At 50.6% G+C, this 4543-nt stretch overlaps 11 non-coding genes across 11 annotated transcripts; all 11 read left to right on the top strand.

Moving 5' to 3' along the window:
- The first annotated feature begins 58 nt into the window (after nucleotides 1–58).
- On the top strand, nucleotides 59–177 carry LOC123176565 (5S ribosomal RNA). The gene has a single exon (XR_006488576.1). It is a non-coding gene; the product is annotated as a 5S ribosomal RNA (ribosomal RNA).
- Nucleotides 178–478: 301 nt separating this feature from the next.
- LOC123176567 (5S ribosomal RNA) lies at nucleotides 479–597 on the top strand. The gene has a single exon (XR_006488578.1). It is a non-coding gene; the product is annotated as a 5S ribosomal RNA (ribosomal RNA).
- A 301-nt stretch (nucleotides 598–898) lies between these two features.
- LOC123176573 (5S ribosomal RNA) lies at nucleotides 899–1017 on the top strand. Its single transcript, XR_006488584.1, has one exon. It is a non-coding gene; the product is annotated as a 5S ribosomal RNA (ribosomal RNA).
- A 301-nt stretch (nucleotides 1018–1318) lies between these two features.
- Nucleotides 1319–1437, top strand: LOC123176571 (5S ribosomal RNA). The gene has a single exon (XR_006488582.1). It is a non-coding gene; the product is annotated as a 5S ribosomal RNA (ribosomal RNA).
- Nucleotides 1438–1738: 301 nt separating this feature from the next.
- LOC123176568 (5S ribosomal RNA) lies at nucleotides 1739–1857 on the top strand. Its single transcript, XR_006488579.1, has one exon. It is a non-coding gene; the product is annotated as a 5S ribosomal RNA (ribosomal RNA).
- A 301-nt stretch (nucleotides 1858–2158) lies between these two features.
- On the top strand, nucleotides 2159–2276 carry LOC123176569 (5S ribosomal RNA). The gene has a single exon (XR_006488580.1). It is a non-coding gene; the product is annotated as a 5S ribosomal RNA (ribosomal RNA).
- Nucleotides 2277–2577: 301 nt separating this feature from the next.
- On the top strand, nucleotides 2578–2696 carry LOC123176572 (5S ribosomal RNA). Its single transcript, XR_006488583.1, has one exon. It is a non-coding gene; the product is annotated as a 5S ribosomal RNA (ribosomal RNA).
- A 301-nt stretch (nucleotides 2697–2997) lies between these two features.
- LOC123176564 (5S ribosomal RNA) lies at nucleotides 2998–3116 on the top strand. Its single transcript, XR_006488575.1, has one exon. It is a non-coding gene; the product is annotated as a 5S ribosomal RNA (ribosomal RNA).
- A 302-nt stretch (nucleotides 3117–3418) lies between these two features.
- Nucleotides 3419–3537, top strand: LOC123176566 (5S ribosomal RNA). Its single transcript, XR_006488577.1, has one exon. It is a non-coding gene; the product is annotated as a 5S ribosomal RNA (ribosomal RNA).
- Nucleotides 3538–3838: 301 nt separating this feature from the next.
- LOC123176570 (5S ribosomal RNA) lies at nucleotides 3839–3957 on the top strand. Its single transcript, XR_006488581.1, has one exon. It is a non-coding gene; the product is annotated as a 5S ribosomal RNA (ribosomal RNA).
- Nucleotides 3958–4251: 294 nt separating this feature from the next.
- LOC123176563 (5S ribosomal RNA) lies at nucleotides 4252–4370 on the top strand. The gene has a single exon (XR_006488574.1). It is a non-coding gene; the product is annotated as a 5S ribosomal RNA (ribosomal RNA).
- The last annotated feature ends 173 nt before the right edge of the window (nucleotides 4371–4543 follow it).

The raw sequence follows: 4543 nt of genomic DNA, 5'->3' as shown, positions 1-4543 counted from the left end.
TGTGTGTAGTGGAGCTGGGAGGGGCAAGCATAAGGGACGAAGACGGGGGTAACATGTCGGATGCGATCATACCAGCACTAAAGCACCGGATCCCATCAGAACTCCGAAGTTAAGCTTGCTTGGGCGAGAGTAGTACTAGGATGGGTGACCTCCTGGGAAGTCCTCGTGTTGCATTCCCTTTTTAATTTTTTTGCACCGCGTGCAAAACAAAACGCACGAGCGCGACGTATGTTTAGCACGTTTTATTATTTTGCACGTTTACGGTAAGTTTTAGCTCGCTGCTCATTATTCACGCGTCTAGCGGCGGCAAGCGTGTTCTGAAAGGGGTCGAAACCATGGCAAATAGGCACTGGTGCAGTTGAACCGTGGTAAAACTCGTCTCCGTAGTTGAGCGGGAGCGGCCAAAGGAATGTGCAATCGTGTGTGTAGTGGAGCTGGGAGGGGCAAGCATAAGGGACGAAGACGGGGGTAACATGTCGGATGCGATCATACCAGCACTAAAGCACCGGATCCCATCAAAACTCCGAAGCTAAGCGTGCTTGGGCGAGAGTAGTACTAGGATGGGTGACCTCCTGGGAAGTCCTCGTGTTGCATTCCCTTTTTAATTTTTTTGCACCGCGTGCAAAACAAAACGCACGAGCGCGACGTATGTTTAGCACGTTTTATTATTTTGCACGTTTACGGTAAGTTTTAGCTCGCTGCTCATTATTCACGCGTCTAGCGGCGGCAAGCGTGTTCTGAAAGGGGTCGAAACCATGGCAAATAGGCACTGGTGCAGTTGAACCGTGGTAAAACTCGTCTCCGTAGTTGAGCGGGAGCGGCCAAAGGAATGTGCAATCGTGTGTGTAGTGGAGCTGGGAGGGGCAAGCATAAGGGACGAAGACGGGGGTAACATGTCCGATGCGATCATACCAGCACTAAAGCACCGGATCCCATCAGAACTCCGAAGTTAAGCGTGCTTGGGCGAGAGTAGTACTAGGATGGGTGACCTCCTGGGAAGTCCTCGTGTTGCATTCCCTTTTTAATTTTTTTGCACCGCGTGCAAAACAAAACGCACGAGCGCGACGTATGTTTAGCACGTTTTATTATTTTGCACGTTTACGGTAAGTTTTAGCTCGCAGCTCATTATTCACGCGTCTAGCGGCGGCAAGCGTGTTTTGAAAGGGGTCGAAACCATGGCAAATAGGCACTGGTGCAGTTGAACCGTGGTAAAACTCGTCTCCGTAGTTGAGCGGGAGCGGCCAAAGGAATGTGCAATCGTGTGTGTAGTGGAGCTGGGAGGGGAAAGCATAAGGGACGAAGACGGGGGTAACATGTCGGATGCGATCATACCAGCACTAAAGCACCGGATCCCATCAGAGCTCCGAAGTTAAGCGTGCTTGGGCGAGAGTAGTACTAGGATGGGTGACCTCCTGGGAAGTCCTCGTGTTGCATTCCCTTTTTAATTTTTTTGCACCGCGTGCAAAACAAAACGCACGAGCGCGACGTATGTTTAGCACGTTTTATTATTTTGCACGTTTACGGTAAGTTTTAGCTCGCTGCTCATTATTCACGCGTCTAGCGGCGGCAAGCGTGTTCTGAAAGGGGTCGAAACCATGGCAAATAGGCACTGGTGCAGTTGAACCGTGGTAAAACTCGTCTCCGTAGTTGAGCGGGAGCGGCCAAAGGAATGTGCAATCGTGTGTGTAGTGGAGCTGGGAGGGGTAAGCATAAGGGACGAAGACGGGGGTAACATGTCGGATGTGATCATACCAGCACTAAAGCACCGGATCCCATCAGAACTCCGAAGTTAAGCGTGCTTGGGCGAGAGTAGTACTAGGATGGGTGACCTCCTGGGAAGTCCTCTTGTTGCATTCCTTTTTTAATTTTTTTGCACCGCGTGCAAAACAAAACGCACGAGCGCGACGTATGTTTAGCACGTTTTATTATTTTGCACGTTTACGGTAAGTTTTAGCTCGCTGCTCATTATTCACGCGTCTAGCGGCGGCAAGCGTGTTCTGAAAGGGGTCGAAACCATGGCAAATAGGCACTGGTGCAGTTGAACCGTGGTAAAACTCGTCTCCGTAGTTGAGCGGGAGCGGCCAAAGGAATGTGCAATCGTGTGTGTAGTGGAGCTGGGAGGGGCAAGCATAAGGGACGAAGACGGGGGTAACATGTCGGATGCGATCATACCAGCACTAAAGCACCGGATCCCATCAGAACTCCGAAGTTAAGCGTGCTTGGCGAGAGTAGTACTAGGATGGGTGACCTCCTGGGAAGTCCTCGTGTTGCATTCCCTTTTTAATTTTTTTGCGACGCGTGCAAAACAAAACGCACGAGCGCGACGTATGTTTAGCACGTTTTATTATTTTGCACGTTTACGGTAAGTTTTAGCTCGCTGCTCATTATTCACGCGTCTAGCGGCGGCAAGCGTGTTCTGAAAGGGGTCGAAACAATGGCAAATAAGCACTGGTGCAGTTGAACCGTGGTAAAACTCGTCTCCGTAGTTGAGCGGGAGCGGCCAAAGGAATGTGCAATCGTGTGTGTAGTGGAGCTGGGAGGGGCAAGCATAAGGGACGAAGACGGGGGTAACATGTCGGATGCGATCATACCAGCACTAAAGCACCAGATCCCATCAGAACTCCGAAGTTAAGCGTGCTTGGGCGAGAGTAGTACTAGGATGGGTGACCTCCTGGGAAGTCCTCGTGTTGCATTCCCTTTTTAATTTTTTTGCACCGCGTGCAAAACAAAACGCACGAGCGCGACGTATGTTTAGCACGTTTTATTATTTTGCACGTTTACGGTAAGTTTTAGCTCGCTGCTCATTATTCACGCGTCTAGCGGCGGCAAGCGTGTTCTGAAAGGGGTCGAAACGATGGTAAATAGGCACTGGTGCAGTTGAACCGTGGTAAAACTCGTCTCCGTAGTTGAGCGGGAGCGGCCAAAGGAATGTGCAATCGTGTGTGTAGTGGAGCTGGGAGGGGCAAGCATAAGGGACGAAGACGGGGGTAACATGTCGGATGTGCTCATACCAGCACTAAAGCACCGGATCCCATCAGAACTCCGAAGTTAAGCGTGCTTGGGCGAGAGTAGTACTAGGATGGGTGACCTCCTGGGAAGTCCTCGTGTTGCATTCCCTTTTTAATTTTTTTGCACCGCGTGCAAAACAAAACGCACGAGCGCGACGTATGTTTAGCACGTTTTATTATTTTGCACGTTTACGGTAAGTTTTAGCTCGCTGCTCATTATTCACGCGTCTAGCGGCGGCAAGCGTGTTCTGAAAGGGGTCGAAACCATGGTAAATAGGCACTGGTGCAGTTGAACCGTGGTAAAACTCGTCTCCGTAGTTGAGCGGGAGCGGCCAAAGGAATGTGCAATCGTGTGTGTAGTGGAGCTGGGAGGGGCAAGCATAAGGGACGAAGACGGGGGGTAACATGTCGGATGCGATCATACCAGCACTAAAGCACCGGATCCCATCAAAACTCCGAAGTTAAGCGTGCTTGGGCGAGAGTAGTACTAGGATGGGTGACCTCCTGGGAAGTCCTCGTGTTGCATTCCCTTTTTAATTTTTTTGCACCGCGTGCAAAACAAAACGCACGAGCGCGACGTATGTTTAGTACGTTTTATTATTTTGCACGTTTACGGTAAGTTTTAGCTCGCTGCTCATTATTCACGCGTCTAGCGGCGGCAAGCGTGTTCTGAAAGGGGTCGAAACCATGGTAAATAGGCACTGGTGCAGTTGAACCGTGGTAAAACTCGTCTCCGTAGTTGAGCGGGAGCGGCCAAAGGAATGTGCAATCGTGTGTGTAGTGGAGCTGGGAGGGGCAAGCATAAGGGACGAAGACGGGGGTAACATGTCGGATGCGATCATACCAGCACTAAAGCACCGGATCCCATCAGAACTCCGAAGTTAAGCGTGCTTGGGCGAGAGTAGTACTAGGATGGGTGACCTCCTGGGAAGTCCTCGTGTTGCATTCCCTTTTTAATTTTTTTGCACCGCGTGCAAAACAAAACGCACGAGCGCGACGTATGTTTAGCACGTTTTATTATTTTGCACGTTTACGGTAGCTCGCTGCTCATTATTCACGCGTCTAGCGGCGGCAAGCGTGTTCTGAAAGGGGTCGAAACCATGGCAAATAGCCACTGGTGCAGTTGAACCGTGGTAAAACTCGTCTCCGTAGTTGAGCGGGAGCGGCCAAAGGAATGTGCAATCGTGTGTGTAGTGGAGCTGGGAGGGGCAAGCATAAGGGACGAAGACGGGGGTAACATGTCGGATGCGATCATACCAGCACTAAAGCACCGGATCCCATCAGAACTCCGAAGTTAAGCGTGCTTGGGCGAGAGTAGTACTAGGATGGGTGACCTCCTGGGAAGTCCTCGTGTTGCATTCCCTTTTTAATTTTTTTGCACCGCGTGCAAAACAAAACGCACGAGCGCGACGTATGTTTAGCACGTTTTATTATTTTGCACGTTTACGGTAAGTTTTAGCTCGCTGCTCATTATTCACGCGTCTAGCGGCGGCAAGCGTGTTCTGAAAGGGGTCGAAACCATGGCAAATAGGCAC

The sequence above is a fragment of the Triticum aestivum genome, unplaced genomic scaffold (genome assembly GCF_018294505.1).
Source record: "Triticum aestivum cultivar Chinese Spring unplaced genomic scaffold, IWGSC CS RefSeq v2.1 scaffold46231, whole genome shotgun sequence".
Classification (NCBI taxonomy): domain Eukaryota; kingdom Viridiplantae; phylum Streptophyta; class Magnoliopsida; order Poales; family Poaceae; genus Triticum; species Triticum aestivum.
The sequence above is the reverse complement of the archived record's forward strand: the minus strand, read 5'-3'. Positions and strand labels throughout refer to the sequence as shown.